A 21,151-nucleotide genomic window follows, 5' to 3' on the forward strand; every position below is an offset into this window, starting at 1 on the left:
GAGATAAGAGGGGCAACTGCTATACGTCTTGTATTTGCGATAATAGTAGCAATGTCGGAACTAATTTGAATCACTTAGCCTTCGAAAGATAAGACGTAAAACTTTTTTGGCGTGTTGTAAGTAGGCAAATGGGTCAGTGTTGTGGATAAAGGCCCATTTACACGATACAAGATTCTTGAACAAGAATCGGCAATAATTGTATGCAAGTTTTGCCGTTCAATAATTGAATTCAAGAATTGAATCAAAATGTTTACACATGAGCAATAACCAAAATCCTGAATGCAATTATTGTATACAATTCTTGATAGGCAATATTCTTGACCGTATTTCGTTTACACCAAAGACATTTATTGAACGGCAATAATTGCATGCAAGTCTTGACAGGTCTAAACTTCAAGTTGAATCAAGTATGATGTATTGAAGCCATATTGAAGCAAGAATTGAACCGATTTGCATTGGCAGATTTTCATTCAATATTGAACGTTCTTTGTGGGTGGTAAAACTGATAAAATGAGCAAAAATAATTTTAAATTAGGTAGTTCGGAGATAATTAAATTCATAGAAATTTATAGAATTCATCAATGTTCGTGGGACACAGAGAATAAAAATTATAAAAACCGCGAGGCTCGCGGGATTGCCCTTGCAGCTTTTTCAAAAGAATTTGGGGTAGAAGGTTTTGGTCCCAAAGAAATAACGAAGAAACTTAAGGGCATAAGAACGCAATATCAAGCTCAAAAGAAGAAAGTGAAGGATTCAATGGGAACTGGATCTAGCAGTGCTGATGTTTATAAGCCATATTAATAACTTGTGTGGTACAATTTGATGGACGCATTTTTAACGCTTCTTTTGTTACGTTTTTCTAACAGTCTTTCTCGTAACACAGTTGCTACTATAGCAGCGACAAGGAACACACCTTCGCGTACGGAATTCATGCCGAAAATAAAATATGGATTGGCACTTCTTGTATTCAATTAACTGCACTAGACTTCGTTTACACGTATGCCAGTATTGAATTCAAGTTGCTACTTGAATACAAGAATGTCACGTATGTTTAGATAGTGCACGTTTTTGTTGCCTCAATTTTATTGTATTGAATGTTCAAGAATCTTGTATCGTGTAAATGGGCCTTAACGCTTATTTTTAGGCTTAAAGACTCGAGCCCACAAGACTCGTAAGTCTTCAAGACTCGACTATATTTGAGGCGTTAAGCCTCGAGAGTCTTAAGGGTTCGAGTCTTTAAGCCTCGAAATGAGCGTTATTTATGTTACGAATCGCGTTTTCTATCAACGACTGTCGTCTTGACTAGCCCCCCTAGGATATAAAAACAGAGCTTAAGGAAATAATAAATAAGGGAAACTTTTATAGTGTATTTGGGAACCATTATTGAGTTATCGTGTTTAATGTCTGATAACCATTAAGCCGCGGGGTATTGTTATCTGCACGCATGCTGGGGGTGGATGTTTGGCCACATGGCGAGATACAGAGAACTCTGCTTTGCGATGTTGCCCTTCACCTTGGCATTGGTGACAAGCGATAAAAATGCCGCTTTTTATCGCTTGTCACCATGCATGTTATGTTTTAACGAGTAAGGGCGAAAATGACGGGCATAGTGACAGGTGATAAAAATGGTACCATGCTGCGCCCGTAGTTGTAATGCATAATTATTTTCCATTGTATTTTCACGGAAACGTACGAACCAGGCAAATTGTAAATACACTTTTGCAGGGATTTGTATAGATTTAAGCCTTTGTACTGTATGTTAATAATAATGGATGTATCACATTGTGCGTTTGGGGGTGGTATCCGCCACGTCTATCCCTTGCTTTTAGATTAATTTGTCTTAAATGCCCTCTGCGCTGTTGGCTTCGGCCCCACGCATGCCTCACAAAGGTCTGGATCCCATAGTCACGATAGATATGGAAAGACAGACAAATAATTAAATAAAAATGCTGATCAAGTGCGTAAAGCCACAGAATAAATAATATAGTACAAGGTACAGAAGATTCACTCTCTACGCGTATTTTACGACAGATATGACCGCTAGGTGGCGCAAGCGTGAGCAGGCGTCCGTTCCTTAGCGGTGCGCGGCAACTACTATGGCTAGACACCAAAATTGGTGTGGGCCGCATGTACTTGTAGGAGTTGTAGGTACTTGTAGCGACGCGACGAAATCGCGGAGTGAGCCACGCCTGGTAAAGCTCGACCACATAACAAAGCACAACAGCACGCATGAAATGCCTCATTCCCCCATTTGCGTAGACGGAGTTCCAGTTTGCTCGGCAAACATACTTACTGGAATTTACGGGGACTGATTTACAATCCGCAAACTTAGTGTGTGCTCTTATTTACGGTTACGAGCAGCGAGCAGGAACGATGAATTTTATCAGAACGGTTTAGGCGGAGTATGTCACTTTCTTAGGACGGACGTCACTTTCTGAGGACGTCACATTCGGAGTACGTCACTTTGTGAGTTCGTCACTTTTTTAGCATGCACTGCACGAACAATAGCTACCAGCTATCATATTAGCTGTACTGCATACGGCCGATTTTATGCATGACATACAGGGTGTTTTTTTCAGTGGCCATAGAAGGGAAATACGAATCTATAGACGATAACGGGAAACTGTCATTGACGTTCGGATTCAGACTGCAAAAGCAATACTGCAAATATAAAAAAAAACCTGTATGTCATACGACTCATACGTCATACATAAAAGCGGCCGTATGCCGTATAGCTAATAATTATGATTGCTGGTATGGTATCCATTGTTCGTGGAGGCGCACGTTCCACGTGCATGCTAAAAAAGTGACGAACTCAGAAAGTGACGTACTCCGAATGTGACGTCCACAGAAAGTGGCGTTCTCCGAAAGTGACGTACTCAGAATGTGACGATCTCAGAAAGTGACGTCCTAAGATAGTGACATACTCCGCCTAAACCGACGTACAGGCTACCATGAACATAGTAATTTGAAGTGGTCAGCGAATTGAGATAGATATTAAGGTAAGATAAAAGATGATTCGTGACGATCACAAAACATGTACGTACATGTACAACAACTATAGCAGAACATGGAGTGCAGTGCACCACGAAATGGACCCAGCTAGAAAATCTATAGAGATCGACGCTATACATCACTTTATCGCTTTTGTTCTATGACTGTAGTGACGAAATTATTATATTTTTTCAAAGATCGCAGTAAGTCCCAGCACTTCCAGCCTAGACCCTAAATAAGGATACATACTAGGTTTTTTCTGAAATCCATACTTATGTAGAAGGGGAAATGACAAACCGAGTCCTACGCGGGCTGATTCAGACACAACTAGTAATAAAATAATTTGTTTATGGATTTGTGTCATGCCGGTTATCCTTGGTCCTCAGTATGTACTCGGCTGAAAGCACTAAAAACGGCCAGTAAACACTTCCTATCGATTTATGATGATATGAACATCGTGTGCAGTATCTTAACTTCCTATTATAACCGCCTAAAGCAGTACGTGGTTCCCAAAGTTGACAGGGCTCCGATCCACCTAACAAATACTGCCAACTTCGGGACTTTGACTATCTTAAAAAGGGGGCATAAAATAATATTGGTAACCCTCAGATTTCCTGGTAGTTTCAGGGCCTACTCAATACTCGCAAGTGGGTCGTGACCCATTGTTTGGGAAATGCTGGCCTAAAGCATGAGTGTTAAAAAAAGCTAGTCCCAAAAAGTTGATGAAGCACAGAGTTAATCAACACAGATGCTTTTATCGACGCCGAATAAATTTGCTTCAAGTTTCAACATTAACACACATTGTACAAACTGCAACACTCTTAAATTAACTGTTCATCGGTGGACCTTATTATAAAAGGCATAAGGTCCACCGATAGACAGTTAAGATTGTAGGTAATGGTACTCTAAACAACAAAATTGCATAAGATATGAATATCATTTTGCGACTTACCTTCATCCTAAAATTGTTCAGGCAATATAAAGAATTTGTTACAGAGTTCAAAACTATTACAGACAAGGGATACTTCGTCTTCGTTTCGCCTTGATATCCCACTTAATTCTTTGGAAGTAGGTACTCGGTTCACAACACAACTGCTCCAAGTAGTCATTGGCATGGCACAGGCTAAGTGAGCGAAAAAGAGAAAACGTCTGCGACGTGCGTTAGAGCTAGAGGGACAACTTGATTCGCCGTCAAACAATGGTTTTGTTAGACAGTGAGAATCTCCTAGTGAGTATTATATTCTTTGGTGAGAATTCTGTACGTACCTAGTTATTATCTAATCTGTGGTCCAACCCTGACATACAATACTGTTTACACTACCTGTACTGTAGCGATCGGTCTCAAAAATAAACTATCACTCGCCTGAGATCACTCCTCTTTTACGATTCAATCGTTTTTACGATTGAAGCCCACATGTTTGTTTGTGGGTTTGCGGCTTGGCTCGCGCCCTGTGATGTTGGGAGGAACCCATGGAACCTTCCTGCTGTCATTGAGGTTTGTACGAAATGGAAGGTTGGGTTAGGTTAGAGAGTCGTGGTTGTTTTTGGGTTTCGATCATAAGTCGTAGCAATTAGGTTAATGTCCTGTGGACATACCTATACCGTTGCCAGCTATAAAGTCATATTTTCTGATTGAAGCCTAATCCACTCCTTTTCCATTAACCTGTGTCATAGAATCACTACTGTATAGATGGTTTACCTACTGTTCTTTTGTTTATTATGTTTTAGACTTAGATTTGTACTTTTGACTGGTTTGAAGAGTTCTCTTCATTCTGGGCGTGATAAATACGTAATCACAAATATTTAGCCACGACAAAATATATGTAATTTTCCGTTGAATAACGAAAATACGTTACCACTTTTTGCGTGACTCAGTGGAAGATTTTGTAGGACCAACGGTGCAAATGCACTTATATTGAACAGAATAAGGAACTCTATCCATCAATCTTTATACAAATCTATAATTTACTTTTTTTTATAATAAAATTCCTGATAGGATGGTGTGTTTAGTAAAATGAGTGTGCAAATAATTGCTACATTTTGTTTATCCTCAAAGTTTTAGTTGTATTTTCCACCAACGTGATTTGTACAATTTTGAGTCACAGAACATTCATTACGGTATGTTTTCGTACGTTGAATAAGGTGGGTTTTTACCTTCTTAGTTTCCTGAGGTTTATTTAGGTAACTTTCTCGGCTATAGGTAATATAATTTTGGACTACTCACAGATCGCGTCTGGAGGATATTAGGGTGACAAGGACAAGCGCAACGTTTTCCTGGATTGTGGTTGTTCTCTATGTATTTTAATACTTACATAAGTACTAAATTACATATATACTTGGTAATTTTTATTTATAATTTGACGTCCATAAGGATTTCAATTCCTAATGATGCGGGAGTGTGAGAGTGGGACCAATCCTGGACCAATCATACGCGAATGAGTGCCAAAACTGTGAGTGTTAACTCACATTTTTGGAGCTTGTTAAACTAAGAGCTCATTTATAAAATTAACAGTTTATTTATAAAAAATAAACACGTGTGACAAACCCGACGTCCCAGTGGCTCGCAAAACAAAAACTGCAATGACGCAATCTAGACTAAATTGATCCGTCTGCCTACACTTAAACATTCTTGTATTACCGTAAAATGGGGTGAGTAGGGGCAAAACTGACATTCAAATCAAACCTCGATAGCATTTTATTTTTACATATGCAAACTGAATGGTGTATACATATAATAAGTGTTCCAGACGTTTGTATTTTAGTTTTTATTTTATTTTGGGTAGTTCCATTTCATAACTTTGACGATAAACAGGAACTCCCACCTCACCCCGTAGTCCCTCGTAATTGGGGTGAGATGGGATTGCATACAAAGGTGATTTTGGAAGATTGTTGGATCGATTTTTATTTATTATGAGTATTACTATAGCTCCATTTTATATTGGAATACATTATTTTTGTAGCAGTAGCCTTAAAATCCCATCTCACCCCGTTTCATCCCTTCTCTCCCCATTCATAACCCCACTCTCCCCGCGAACCCTACTCACCCCATTTTACGGTACTATTAAAAGATATCTTCTCTTTGTATTAGAGCGGTTTCGCACTACGTCCGATCCGAATCCGTGAAAATATGATCCTAAGTAGCCGTAGAACAATTTCTATGGTAATTTACGCACTCCGTCATCCGATTTCGCAAAGAAATCAGACGGATCTAGTGCGTAAATTACCATAGAAATAGTTCTACGGCTACTTCGGATCATATTTTCACGGATTCGGATCGGACGTAGTGCGAAACCGCTCTTAGTATTTAAATTCGTTTGAGTTTCTAGTTTCTACCGAGTGACGCGGTAAAGGTGAATGAAAAATGACTCCGAAGACCGATGTATTCAGTGAGCCAAAGTCTCAGATTACCAGTAAAACTGAGCTCTAGACCCATTAGAACTTAATATAATAAAAACACACGTACACTGGTCGGTTTACATTAACTTAATCGACAAGTTTTAATTGTAAATTGCGTTTTTTTTTATTTTCTCGTAATTCATGTTAATTATAATAAGATGTAATGTTTTGAAAAGATGTGCCCCGCCGAGTTTGCAGCCGGTCCTATATTGGGATACCCTCCTCCAATTGAGGGGGGATCTGGGGGCACGGTAGTGCCCCCGCCAAGACGAGCAAAGCGAAGCGCAAGGGCACTACCTACCTTTTCTCGAAGCGCTTCGTCGTTTTTTTGAACCCTCATAACTTGGGTTTGGATTATACCAGATAAACAAAATTCTCGGGATATGATGTCAATAGTGGACTTATTAAACATAAAAAATTTCAATTGCATAGCTTTTATACTTAAGATTTTATTCATATCTAAAAAACCTCGATTTCGTCACTGACTCACTCACTCACTCACTGTTGATCATCAAAACCTCTAGGGTACATCCTGAAGTCCTAGGAAGCTGAAATTTGGTATGTAAGATAGTATTACTACACAAACAACAAAAAAATTCAAAAACTTGAAATTTTTTGCCCCTAAGGGGGGGGGGGGGAATCAATAACCGCTGAACCGATTTAGTTGAAATTTGGTATGTAGATAGTTTTTGTAATCGGGAATGGTTTTCAACCCCAAAATCACCCCGTAAGGGTGAAAAGGGGGTGGAAAAGGGCGTTAGGGGAAAAAGAGGGTTGAAGTTTGTATGGGGAATCAGTAAAAAGCAGATTGTATAAAAGATGCCCCGAGGTACGTATTTAAGGATTTTTAATAGTAGGTCCTTAAGGTCCTTAAATCACACGCGCAACCCTTTAAATAGGGGATGGAAGTAACTTACAAAAATAAGTGAAATCCCACCAAAAACATTTTCATGTAAAATGTTGCCAAGACGAAACCATAAGGCTCGCACTGACAAAAAGTTATCAGATCTCTTGTAGAGCCAAGCTTCTAACTCTACAAGCCCTAACTTCACAAACGCTACACCTTAGTCAAAATATGTGGCTTGGCTGTTTCGTTACTCCAAGAACTATTGTATTATAAAAAATAATTAATAGTGAATATATTTTTCACCTTACGTCCATGTGACAGTAGCGAAACGGTCAAGCCACATATTTTGACTAAGGTGTAGAGTTTGTGAAGTTAGAAGCTTAGCTCTACAAGAGATCTGATAACTTTTTGTCAGTGCGAGCCTTATGGTTTCGTCTTGGCAACATTTTACATGAAAATGTTTTTGGTAGGATTTAAATCTTCTCGAGGAAGAGGTGTAGGGTTAGAGCCGGTGTAGCTTTATTTGACGTTCATAAGCGCATTGTAAGATGCCAACTTAAAAGATAAACTATCTTTATCTTTATTTTAAACCTTAATCATTATAAAAGACATAGGTAGGTAAGATTCGCTGCTGAACAGTGGTCAGTGGAACAGTTCATACTGTCCGTGACATTAGTGGGTTTAGATTCGTTCTTACGTAGGTCGGTGTCTGATTCAGTTTTGTGGTTAAGATCAATTAGTACACGCAAGTCACTAATACGAGTGTACCTATATATATTAGTGACTTGCGTGTGCAATTTTATGAAGTGTATCTACACGTAGGATTTATTGAAATTGATCAGCTTTTTTTACTGGTCAATAAAAATGGATAACCTTTCATTAATACGTGAAGCGTGATGGAAGCTGAAAGTTTGCTTTTATGATTACAGATCCGGGGGGTCTAGCCAAGATGACAATCGATTGCGCCGTAGCGAACAAACGCTAATGTCTCAGTCTCACTATCGCACGGTACCACAGAATAAATAATAGTACTAGGCTTAAGGATTATTTATTTACACGACATATTCCACATTATCTTACATAGCGGGTTCCTACACTAGGGCTTGCTATAGGTAACCAAATCAAAAGAAAAAAAGCGGCCAAGTGCGAATCGGACTCGCCCATGAAGGGTTCCGTATTTAGGCGATTTATGACGTATAAAAAAAAAACTACTTACTAGATCTCGTTCAAACCAATTTTCGGTGGAAGTTTACATGGTAATGTACATCATATATTTTTTTTAGTTTTATCATTCTCTTATTTTAGAAGTTACAGGGGGGGGGACACACATTTTACCACTTTGGAAGTGTCTCTCGCGCAAACTATTCAGTTTAGAAAAAAATGATATTAGAAACCTCAATATCATTTTTGAAGACCTATCCATAGATACCCCACACGTATGGGTTTGATGAAAAAAAAATTTTTGAGTTTCAGTTCAAAGTATGGGGAACCCCAAAAATTTATTGTTTTTTTTTCTATTTTTGTGTGAAAATCTTAATGCGGTTCACAGAATACATCTACTTACCAAGTTTCAACAGTATAGTTCTTATAGTTTCGGAGAAAAGTGGCTGTGACATACGGACGGACAGACAGACGGACAGACGGACAGACGGACAGACAGACAGACAGACAGACATGACGAATCTATAAGGGTTCCGTTTTTTGCCATTTGGCTACGGAACCCTAAAAATTACACATAAGCAGGGGTCGGACAAAAAGTGCGGATGACGTAAAAATGACGTAATCTTGCACACAGGATGATGTTTGAGTTTGTGTTTAAACTTCCGTGTGACATGTAGTAACAAAGTAGTATTAATGAAATAACAAAATAATCGTAAATAAATCCATGGTATTAATAATACAGGTGGTAGGGTGATGTAGTGAATAAAATAAATTTCACGAAACTTGCCACAATATTCGAGTAAAGATGACATTTTAGAGCGTTTTCTTATACATTAGTAAATATAAGTTTTAGCTAAATATAATTACAGGATTAAACGAACTTACCTGAAGTGAAGTTCTATCCTGATTATATGAAGTACTTAGTCCGTGGTAAACTATTGTAGTTGTCTTCAGTTCTGCCTTAGAACGTCGCGAAATACAAAGCTAAAAAAAAGAAAAACTCCGACGCTGGCAACATTATTAGTAGCCCATATCAGTAAGTTTAGAGCTACATCCAGAGGCTAACAAGGGAAGAAGTTAACAAAATTAATGTTAACTTGGGAGGGAGGGAAGCTCCTACCACGGACTAAGTACTTCATATAATCAGGATAGAACTTCACTTCAGGTAAGTTCGTTTAATCCTGTAATTATATTTGTACTTAGTCCGTGGTAAACTATTGTAGATGTTTAGAGTATTTAACATCAATATATTATATGACTTGTGATCTGATGATATAAAGTTTAGCCTCGTAGGAACATACTTCTGTCCATATTCGTAATATATAATTATTGATAGTACACAGTTAAAAAACAAGTGGAAGTTTATTATTAACAAATTTATAGAACTGTGTTATACAATTAATAACTGACCTAGGGATGGTTCTCGAGAGCTCTCGATCTTTGTAAATATCTCATCGTCGTTACGCGTGGCTCATGAGAGCCTGTATTGAAATATCTGTAACTATTGGTCAAACGTTTAATTAGCATTATAAAAATGGTAATGACTTAGGCATTTGTATGAGCAAATCTTGATATATCAAGATGTATCTTTCAATGACCTAGCTGAGATTCATTGTTATCTTTAAGCTTTAGAGAAGTACCTCGTATTACAGATTAATGTCTGTAAGACCAACCAAAACGTGTACTAAGTAGGTATATACATGATATTATTAATCATCATGAATTGCATAAATAATTTGTGTAGGTATACTAAAAACAAATTAGTTTCTAATTTATTCTGGTTCTGAGGTAATCAAATTATCCACACAATATTTATTTGATAATAATATAATAGTTGGATAAGTAGTACATCGCAAGGTATGTATTCAAGTAAACCACTATTTGTTTTTGTCATTTGGGCCTTGAGGCGCGCCTTAAAAATAAAAACAATAATTGTTATTTATCAATGAAAGCTAGCTGAACTCTTGTTGTTGAAGTTTACTTTCTTGATCATCTCTCTTTCTCGCTTTAAATGATTACCTACCTAATTATATTTCTGTTTAACAAATTCCATTTTATTCAATAAGCTTGCACCATTTATAACTGTCACTCTGTGACTGTTGACAAGACTAACGAAATGGTAAAGTAGAAACATTATATGTATATATATATATATATATATATATATATATATATGTATGTACGTTAAACTCTCCTTGAACTTCCAAATCGATGTAATCGATTGTACATATCTACAATTAAGCTAAACAATGTCTAGCGCGACACTGATCCATTTGTCACAAATGTTGTGAAAGTAATTAATTATAGATAAGGTGGAGAGAATCATGGAAAAAAAATAACTCTTTTTCATTGCGATATAAGTACCGCCATATCCAACGTGATAAATCGTTAGACGTAGAATTAATCCATACGGATTTAATAAATTGAGAGCTAAAAGGAAGTATGTCTAGTAGCGTGTGCGGCGACAAAATAAGGAATAAACCGAGTCTATGATCCACTATGAAGTAGTTACAGGTATGCATGTTAACAAAAACTAAATAAGATACATTAAGTATGTCATAATGAACCCTTTAACAGGAATTATTAATACAAAATTGCACCTTATCACTTTGACTTAAAGTTTAAAATCGACATGGGAAATATATTTGTCAGCCTTATTAGTATCTGACGACTTAGTTAAATAAATTGAATAAATATTTCATCTTCTCATATAGGTAAGATTCTTGTATATAGAGAAAAGTATAATATGTGCTGTATGATGATTTCTGAATGCTACTTCTTTATTCCATATAATCCACCTATCAGCAAATCATTCGGTACCTATATTTTAAGTCTCTTAATAGTTCCGAAAGTAGCAATCAGTATGTATCTCAAAATTGTTATCAATCTACCATGACTATTTATATCCTTCTGAATACCTGGAAAGATTGCGTTATCCCAATCTTGTGGTGGTTACTCCCTGTTTTTCCAGCTTCTTTTAATATCATGATGAAGAGTGAATCACATTCCTTAAGGTACAGGTGGGACATGTCTAAGTACTATGTCATGTGTTTCCTGTCTGCAGGGCATTCAATCTATATACATATACATAAGGCTCAGATTGAAATTACTTTGTGATATTACTTTGTACATCTCAAATTCTGGTTATCCTTGAATAGTTAGTTAGACATGTTATCAAAAGCTGTTATCCACAGAAGAGAGACAGTAAGACAATAACCATTTTCAGAACCTGATCTTTCTAATATATGATAGACATACATTATATAATATGTCTCTAATTACTAAATGTTATTGTTGGCAATGTTGGTAAATATATATACACACTAATGACTAAATTAGGTATTTTATGTGTTTATTGTATATTATCTTTTATAACCATCTTATTTAACATTAGCCTAAGAAGCCAGGTAAATAGCCTAAAAATGCCATTATAAAGATTTTTCATTCTCATCTTTAAAGGTGTCATTCTAATTTGCGCTGTATTGCCAAATCCTCCTGTGATTGCTTATGTTATTATTTCTCTGAGCAATTATAGGGTTTTATGAATGAAATATATGTACCTATTATATTTATTATATAGGACTCACTATAAAATCTGTGAAGATAGTTGGATATTTGTTATCTTCTTATTGCTTTTTAATGGATTATGTCAATATATCCGAGCGAAAATTAGATCATTAGATTGTTTACTAACATTGGCATTAAAATCACCTTCCTTATGACACGAAATTTAATAACCAGTATATACTCCACTGCTGAAATATTTCTTGCTATATATATATATATATATATATATATATAGATGCAAACCTGCATTGTACTGTGTATTTTGTAGTATAGATTTTAAACACCTATCTTCTTGAGGAACCAAACTAGAATAAAAAGATCTATGGTTCCTAAAAGGACTGCTATACTTAATACAGTTCATAAAGATAGCTATCGATAGGCCTAGAGCCTAGGCAAACCTATCTTGATGGTTGGTTGTGGTTGTGTAAGATCCAACAAATGATCCTATATATTTTGTAGAAATAAATACTACTTAGGTCCAAGAATATAATTATCTATTTGTAATTAACCCGCTTTAAGATCTTGGTGTATCCACTCATGTGGTATTGTATATTAAAATTATACATATAACTTAACCCATAAAAGTTGGAAAATCTTGCAATCCCCAATTACCCATTTTGGGATTTCAGTTTGTGTGAACAAAGTCACTTAAGTAAATAGATTTTTAATTAAATCTCTTATTTATGATGCATTCTGACAATATGCATATTACAGCAGCATGAGCATGCGTCAGCATATAAGCATACAAATCCACTTGGCGTTTGTTGCACATTAATATTTGTAGATATAATAATTCCTGAAATTTCACTGAAAAACTATTTTTAAACACCGAATTTCAACAAAATCGGTTTCGCATAACGTTCACGTTAGGCGCGAAACTAAAAACTGATATGGGCTACTAATAATGTTGCCAGCGTCGGAGTTTTTCTTTTTTTTAGCTTTGTATTTCGCGACGTTCTAAGGCAGAACTGAAGACAACTACAATAGTTTACCACGGACTAAGTACAAATATAATCGTGAAGATACAATAGCTAAACAATAACGAAGTCAATTTATTGTTCATCTGATTGACAATGTGTCAGTCAAAAACGTACTTACTCATTTCAAGTGGCGATATCGTTTAATAAAGAGGTTGATAAATGATAAGTGATAATTGTTTATGAAAATCAAAAATACTATTTGAAATCATCCTATAAGTGGTTTGACGTCATCCGCACTTTTTGTCCGACCCCTGCACATAAGTAATGCGCGAAAATAAACAACAGCCTAACAACTTACACACAACAATAACAATAATAGCTTGTAACAATGATCCACGCCTGACGGTACTACATAATATGGAAAAGATAATATAGCAATCTGTTTAAATATTCCATTTAAGCTTATTACGGGACAATTTGGTCCAGTTTGCGACTCCGCGTGGAGCCAAACTACCGAATTGTCTGAAAGTTATCCCAGTTTTCGTAAAATCGAATGTATTTTGCACTCTATCCCATTGTAACAAGATGAAAATTAACATACTTTTAACGTCTACACGAAAGGTAACGGTGTTTCGAAAGATCGATTACACTTGTATGAGTTGAATGACGTAAGAGACACAAGTGGCTAGTATTTCTGGATGTACAATCAGCATGAATTTACTGATCATTGGTAGTCTTTATCTCTTTGCGATAGGGGTTAGGAATAGTTAATTATGTAACTGCTGTCAAAGATGGAAGGAGGAAGCTTTGGGCTTGAGCAGATTGCGGTCTGTTTCAATACTTTCAATCATCATATTATAGTTATAGACGAAGGAGTAATAATAAATAACACGAACATATAATTTGGAAAAACTTGATGAAATAAGAGTTCGCCTAAGCTAACTCTCCACAGAGTGTATAATAATAAGTGTGGACTTGCCACTAAGGTAAACTATAAATGTCATAAGTATTTTCATAGGAATTCAATGTTTATGGTGGCGCCTTCACACTTTGTAGCTTGGACTTGGACTGACTCTAGTCTACGTAGTACCTACCTAATGTTCTCATTATGCATTCATTTGTTATGCCTACACAGAGGTCATATCAATAAATCTCTACCTGTTTCTACTAACTTCAACATCAATCATTAGGTACTTACATAAACTTTTGCATAATAATAGGTATACTTTTATACCTTAAGTTGGCTCATAATTATTACGTCTACATAATACAATAGATATACAATTGTATATTTGTTTTATACTATAGGTGCTTTATGTATCCAAAACCTCAATTTATTTTTAAGGCCACTTTTTGTATCTACTGATTCGTGCGGTTTGCTCCTAGAGTTACTCATATTTACGTTTTTTGTCCACGGCATTACTATTTTTAGTTTAACGTACATTAGTGGATTGTGGGTCATTTATCTTAGTGATGTAACTAGGCACTGACACAGATCTAACCTATTGCTAATTCTTAGTTAATTATTGCTCGCGTACGAAGCGGTTTGCATGTAAATGTTATTTAGACCAGTACTGACGAAGGTATTTATACTTCTTAGAAGTGAGTACTTATGTAGGTAACACATAGTCTTTTTTATTGAAATTACTTATAAATTTAAAAGTGGAAAAATTACTGTCTTGGGTGAGACTTGAACTCACGGCATCTGGATCGATACTCCAGCGCTCTGCCATCTGAGCCACCAAGACCTCATCCATAGCCAGCAAATCTTTCCACCATATGGGTCAAGGGGACCCAAGCGACATCTACCGTAAGAGAACTTCACTTCTTGAACGGCTACCGGAGTTCCAAGTCATATTGGAAATTCACCAGTGACGATGCGCTAACCATACTATTTTTTTGAATTTCCAATATGACTTGGAACTCCGGTAGCCGTTCAAGAAGTGTAACGCTCTTACGGTAGATGTCGCTTGGGTCCCCTTGACCCATATGGTGGAAAGATTTGCTGGCTATGGATGAGGTCTTGGTGGCTCAGATGGCAGAGCGCTGGAGTATCGATTCAGAGGCCTTGAGTTCAAGTCTCACCCAAGACAGTAATTTTTCCACTTTTAAAATTCTAAGCTTAATAGCATCGATCGCAGACGTTTCTGCTTGTTAAAAATTAAAATAAAATTACTTATAAAGTTTATAAATGGACGGGAAGATATTTTTTTTATTCTTCTACCGTACTTTTATTTGTCATTTAAAGGGTCGTGCACACACCTTTAAACCCCTATCTTATAGTTTTCAAGACAAGTCTTTAGTCTATTCCCCAAAAAAAGTATGTGTGCATACACGCAGTATGTTTTTGGCACTTTTACGATACTTCGTGTAATCACCGCTTAAAAAATATTGTATGAAATACATTGTTGCCAACCTAATTTTAATTGTCATCTCTGACAGATGAGTGAACCATAGACAGGTTTTTTATTTCATTCATTCATTTCCCGCCCGTAACCTCCATTCTTTGCTACTTCTTGAATCGTGAATGAAAAATATTTGTTAAATTTACAATTTTATTTCAAAGTAAGTGCTTGGTCGTAGAAAAAGTATTGTATGCAATGCAACGTTGTTTAACTTAACTGAGTAAAAAAATACTCGTGGCGTCTTTATTACTTTACTACTCACGCCAGCCTTTTTTGACTTCTCTTAAAAAACGGTTGCATAAAATACTATAAACCGACTGCGAGGAGATTGAAAGGTGATGAAATTCTATAAATAGGTAGTTAAAATAATTCCTTACTGTTTATTACTAACTTTGATTCGTTATCAACACAGAGTTATAGGTGAATATATATCTGCTGTAAAAAAGTGGTTAGATATAATTTATTGAAAACAGACACATAAAGGTAATACATACGTAGATTTTTGCTGAAATAGAAATAAAAATTTTAGTTAAGTAAAATTTGTTATATTAGTAGGTAATAAAGACAAGAATTTTATATGCATTTACAACAATAACGTTATTGTTCTATTATGATTGACCAGAGACAAATTCCGCAACCTATTTATCTGACAGATTTATTACGTATTTGAATTATTGTCGATGGAATGACGAATATCTACATACTGTGCGGGGCGCGATAGAAATTCAAATATTTTCTTTAGCCTGTTATTTACATATCGCCTTTATCTATCCTATTTGAATAAATGTAAATAAATCTAAAAGGAACCAACAAGGTGCTTGTATGCCGATGTAGTTAATGTAAATAAACCTAAAAGGAACCAACAAGGTGCTTGATGTATGCCGATGTAGTTAATGGTGGTAAGGCAACACAAGTAAGTAAATTTTTGAAGAGGATGACTTTTCGACATTTGTATGGCAATTTTTTATTTTTGGAAAATAAAAATGATAACATCATTGACACACTTTGTCACTGCAACTGCCATGCAGAGTTCGCTTAGTGTAAGGCCTGAGTGGACGCTCGGAGCGGAGCGTTCGGCGGGGCGTGCAGCGTGGCGTCGGGTTCCCAAGTGATTTGAGCAGCGTGCACTAAGGCCGCTCCTATACGTTTGCATTTGTTTGACATGCACGCCGCACGCCCCGCCCCGCTGCACGCCCAACTCGAGCGTCCACTCAGGCCTTAACACTTATTGGTCCGAGTCTATTTACTTTATTTGTAGTAGTGAACTAAAGTGCACTCAAAGCTATATTGAAGGGTAACATCGTTGTTTTGCTCTGAAACTAGGTTTATTACAAAGTTGAAAGTTGACAAACCTGCCTGTTTGTATACCTTATTTCTAACGAGATAAGGTCTACTTCAGGTCAGAGAAGTCATTATTAATAACAGCAATACTCTTAACTGACGAACTGTGAACCTTAAGTCTTCTCATTAAGGTATTCGAATTATCATTTATAGCGGACGATAGTGTTCGTCTAAATCTGGTGCCAATTATGTGATAACCTGACCCGGCAAAGTGATTGTTTATCTGTTCGCAATTAATCAGCTCGTTTTCTGTTATCTCGGGAGTGTTATTGACTTAATTAAAAGTTTTTAACTAAAATTTTACCTAACCTTAAGTCTTAACTAAATTGCGCGGCTGCGGCTGGTTTAACTCGTGTTTTCTGTCGTCAAAAATTTGATATACCTACCTATGGGTGTAAATTTTGTCACCTGCAATAATTTACGGGGTAATTATATAAATGTACTGATAACTTTTATAAAACTTTACTGATATCATAGCCTGACGTAATTAAGTGGTCTGTATCAGAACATGGACACTCAACGCCATTACGGCCAAGTTAAACCAGTCTCTCGTCTCTTAAGCTCATTAATTGCTTTACCTGCCTATAAGTACCTATGCTTAATTTTTGAAAGTTCTACATTATTTTACAAGTTTTATTTAGTTTACCAGCTGTGTCCGTGTCCGTATTTAAGTCTGTTAGTGTCAATTTCCTGGATTGTCGGGACGACTTTTCTTTACTGACGAAAATGGCTTGATATGACAGACTACAGTGATCAAATTATTTCACGATCACGTGCGTTAACCTGCCTAATAAAAATGGCTGCTTGAACCACGCTCGGGTTAACTCCAACACATGGTTTCCAGAAGGGTCAACACGTGCCTCTTTTTTGTGGGTTTAAAAAACTAAATGACAGGTGGTCGCGTACCCATAGACAAAACATTTTGTCTTGACTACTAGTTCATCCCTATTAAGGCTCTATATACATTGCGGCATTTGATCGATCGATTAAATTCGTTGTTCCTCAGCAAAGAATATAATACTCACTACCTACTCCTCAGTAAACGGTAGTGTATCGAAAATCGCCTGCAATCGGTGACGTCTGTAAAGCCCATATTATAACTTGGCCTGCTACATTCGTAGCAGATATACGTAGCTATAGATATCAAGTTTAATGCTGGTCTGTCCGTGGCAAAATGGTTGGTAGAGCGTAAATAAGGGTCTGACTGAATTGACTGTTCTTCCTTGTTTCCTGCTATTGTTTTTTAAGTTTACAATTTTAAAAAACTTTCTTTATATGTAAAACGCATGTAAAATGTAAATAGTTATAGCCTATTTTTAAACTTAAGGATGTCAAAGAGAAGACAGAAGACCGCCAAACGACAAGAGTCTTACTCTTAAATATATGATGATGATTTTTCAACTTATTCAAAATGGTAATGTTCTGAGGCCAGTAGTGGCATAACGTTAAACGTAATTATGTATGTACATCTACACGTAGTTAATGATAATAATATGAAGATTAATACAAGATAACACAGATCAGTCGACCGTACCAACGTCGAGTCAACACAAGCACGGAACACAAGATCCCCTCAAGACGAGTCAAACAATGCTCCCCCAAGATTCAACACCAAGGGCCCGTGTGCAGGGACCGTGTCGGCCTTGGCTCGCCTTACATGGTCAGAAAGTGGGTTTGCTTTGAAATGAGCAATGAAGTATCATCTGTTTTATAATCTTTTATTGTGTAAGCAATGGTACCTAAATCATTATTGATTTAAATCGTATGTTATTTATAAGTAAACTCTACTTTTTGGCCAACCAATCTGTAATTTCGGTACAAAATTGGAAGGCACAAACAAAAACCAGGTGTCACATGCGCGTTGCTAACCATTTGTTTTTCTTTATGCTATACCATTAGTGTCGTTTATGGCACATAAATTAATTGAATTTAAATCCTGATGAGATTTGCCGACAGAACAGATCTACATTAAGCATCACCTAGACACAGATTATACAATATAACCATTGACATATGTATATAATAACAGTTCTTAATGAGTTCTTACGAACCTAGCTCACTTTATGTTAAAGTAACGTGGGTGTCAAAATCAATCGTGAAAGATTTAAACAATGGTGTATAGCCAATAGTTCTGTCGTGTTACGAATGTTACGATCACGAATTCATGTTATGTCATGTGTCACAATAGTAAATGTGGGTAGAAGTGTGTTTTTAAAGACTCAATAAAATATTATGTAAACAACTAAGCACCTAACTTAATAAAATGTAGGTAGGTATTTGTTTGTTTTCAGGATTACCTAAACCCCTAAAAGGTAAGTAATTAAAAGTTTTAAATTCCTATCCTTATTTACCGCTTCATTTGAAAAATAATTATTTTTTATTCCGCTTGATTCCTTAATTGTAATAAAAACAAACTTTTATCATTCTATTCTAGTCTAGAGTACCTATAATAAGTACCGGTAACTATAGATAGGTACCATACAAAACACTGAACAAAATAGATTTATGCTAAACATTTGAATAAAACATGCAGCTATGAATGATTGCTAAATTTGAATAAACCTTAAACAATTAGGTACGTGCATCTGTTTTAAAAATAATAGAAAACTCAACTCACCTGGAAGAAAACTCATAAAATTCCAAGCCACAATAGTTCAAATCAAAACGTATATTTTATTTAGTTCGACAGCGGCGCGAAAACGTTCGAAACGAAAGTTACACACAATAACTGGACGACGCACACACAGCGAGGCGGCAATGCAACTGACGACGGTTTGTTGTGTTGTGTGCAGCTGCCGCTAAATGTGTTGCCAGAGTGCGCAGTGGAATCGGGGACAATAATATTTTACTAACAATATTATCCATGTGCACCGATGAATACGAGATGTGATCTGTTCGCATTAGTAATAGAAATTTTAGAAATAATGGGAAATTCTTTATAGAGTCTGTTCGGAAACAGAATAGTCGTGGAATGTATAGGGCCCCATACATTCCACGACTCTTCTCTTTCCGCACAGACTCTAAGGCCTGCGGCACATTTAGAGCCTGTGCGGAAAGAGAAGAATCGTGAAATGTATGGAATCCAATACATTATACGACTCTTCTCTTTCCGCACAGACTATTTTGTCAGTGCAGTGACAACGACAAAAATACTGTGAAGATATTATAACTTGCTACTTTTGCTAGTGGCCACTGGCCGGTATGCACAAACTTTTTGGACATTGTCAAAATGAAAACATTTATGTGCGTTACCTAAACTAACCCTGAATTGCAGGTAGGAAATAATATCAAATAAAATACCATAATTTATTACCAAATTCTTACTAACTTTCAATTGAGATCTCCCTTAATATCTCATGCGAACCCAACTGAATTTGTAAGTTTCCCGGTTTTAACTCGCTCCTGGCAACACCACAGCGTGGCGCGTGCCGGCGCTGGCGCCTTTTTTCAACACAATTAAGTATTATAGAAAAAGCAAATAATTGGATTAGTGCGTGTCTCCGGGTGATGTATGAAGATTAGGCTTTCCCTTAATGTTACGTTATGGACTTTTCAACACTTGCTCTCTCTTCTGTCACGGAGTGATTTGTCATTGAATTAATGAGCGCTAACTATTTTAATGCTCTTTTTATTCAACGGACTTAAATGTTTTTAAAGCAAAGCGCCAACCAAAGTACCAAGTGCAAAAAAAATTCATCATCTTCCTCGCGTTGTCCCGGCATTTTGCCACGGCTCATGGGAGCCTGGGGTCCGCTTGGCAACTAATCCCAGGAATTGGCGTGGGCACTAGTTTTAACGAAAGCGACTGCCATCTGACCTTCCAACCCAGAGGGTAAACTAGGCCCTTATTGGGATTAGCCGGTTTCCTCACGATGTTTTCCTTCACCGAAAAGCGACTGGTAAATATCAAATGATATTTCGTACATAAGTTCCGAAAAACTCATTGGTACGAGCTGGGGTTTGAACCCGCGACCTCCGGATTGCAAGTCGCACGCTCTTACCACTAGGCCACCAGCGCTTCCAAGTGCAAAAAAAATTAAAAATACTAATTTAATTTGAGTATACTTTTTAAATATCTATGTTTATTAACATTAACAATAGTTGTGGTATAAAACAATTTAAACGACTACTTACCTATTATTGCAAATAACGATTAAAATTCGACATTATTTTATCAACTCGAAAACCGAAAACTATGTAGTTTTCAAAGTACATATATATATATTTGACCTAAGGTAGAAATTGAAAACTGTAGGTAATGAGCAGATTTAACTGTTCAACGAGGTAAAATAAACCATTAGGTACCTTCGTTATACTCATGTTTTTCGTCTTTAATTTTGTCCTTAGTTTGTTTCACCTAAGCCAAAACTCTTTTTACCACAGCTTAGATAGATAGATTTATTTATTGATACTGATCATACATTGTCAACATGGGTTAATATTTACAATGGGATTCAAGTGAATTACCTTACTTACCTTATAGTGCTTACCAGCAATAGGCGGTATTATTTTTACAAGTC

At 36.4% G+C, this 21,151-nt stretch overlaps 2 protein-coding genes across 3 annotated transcripts in view; one reads left to right on the plus strand and one right to left on the minus strand.

Annotated features, from left to right (window-relative positions):
• Positions 1-19,360, minus strand: part of LOC134651967 (protein trapped in endoderm-1) — a 46,862-nt gene extending 27,502 nt beyond the window's left edge. The window contains exon 1 of one of the 2 annotated variants that reach the window (XM_063507110.1): positions 19,249-19,360. The gene's annotated coding sequence lies outside the window, so the exon portion shown is untranslated. The remainder of the gene's footprint in view (positions 1-19,248) is intronic. The other variant, XM_063507112.1, reaches the window with a different exon arrangement.
• The window catches only part of LOC134651923 (uncharacterized), a 343,848-nt gene that overhangs the window by 68,111 nt on the left and 254,586 nt on the right, over positions 1-21,151 (plus strand). The window lies entirely within an intron of this gene.

The sequence above is a fragment of the Cydia amplana genome, chromosome 11 (assembly GCF_948474715.1).
Source record: "Cydia amplana chromosome 11, ilCydAmpl1.1, whole genome shotgun sequence".
Classification (NCBI taxonomy): Eukaryota; Metazoa; Arthropoda; class Insecta; order Lepidoptera; family Tortricidae; genus Cydia; species Cydia amplana.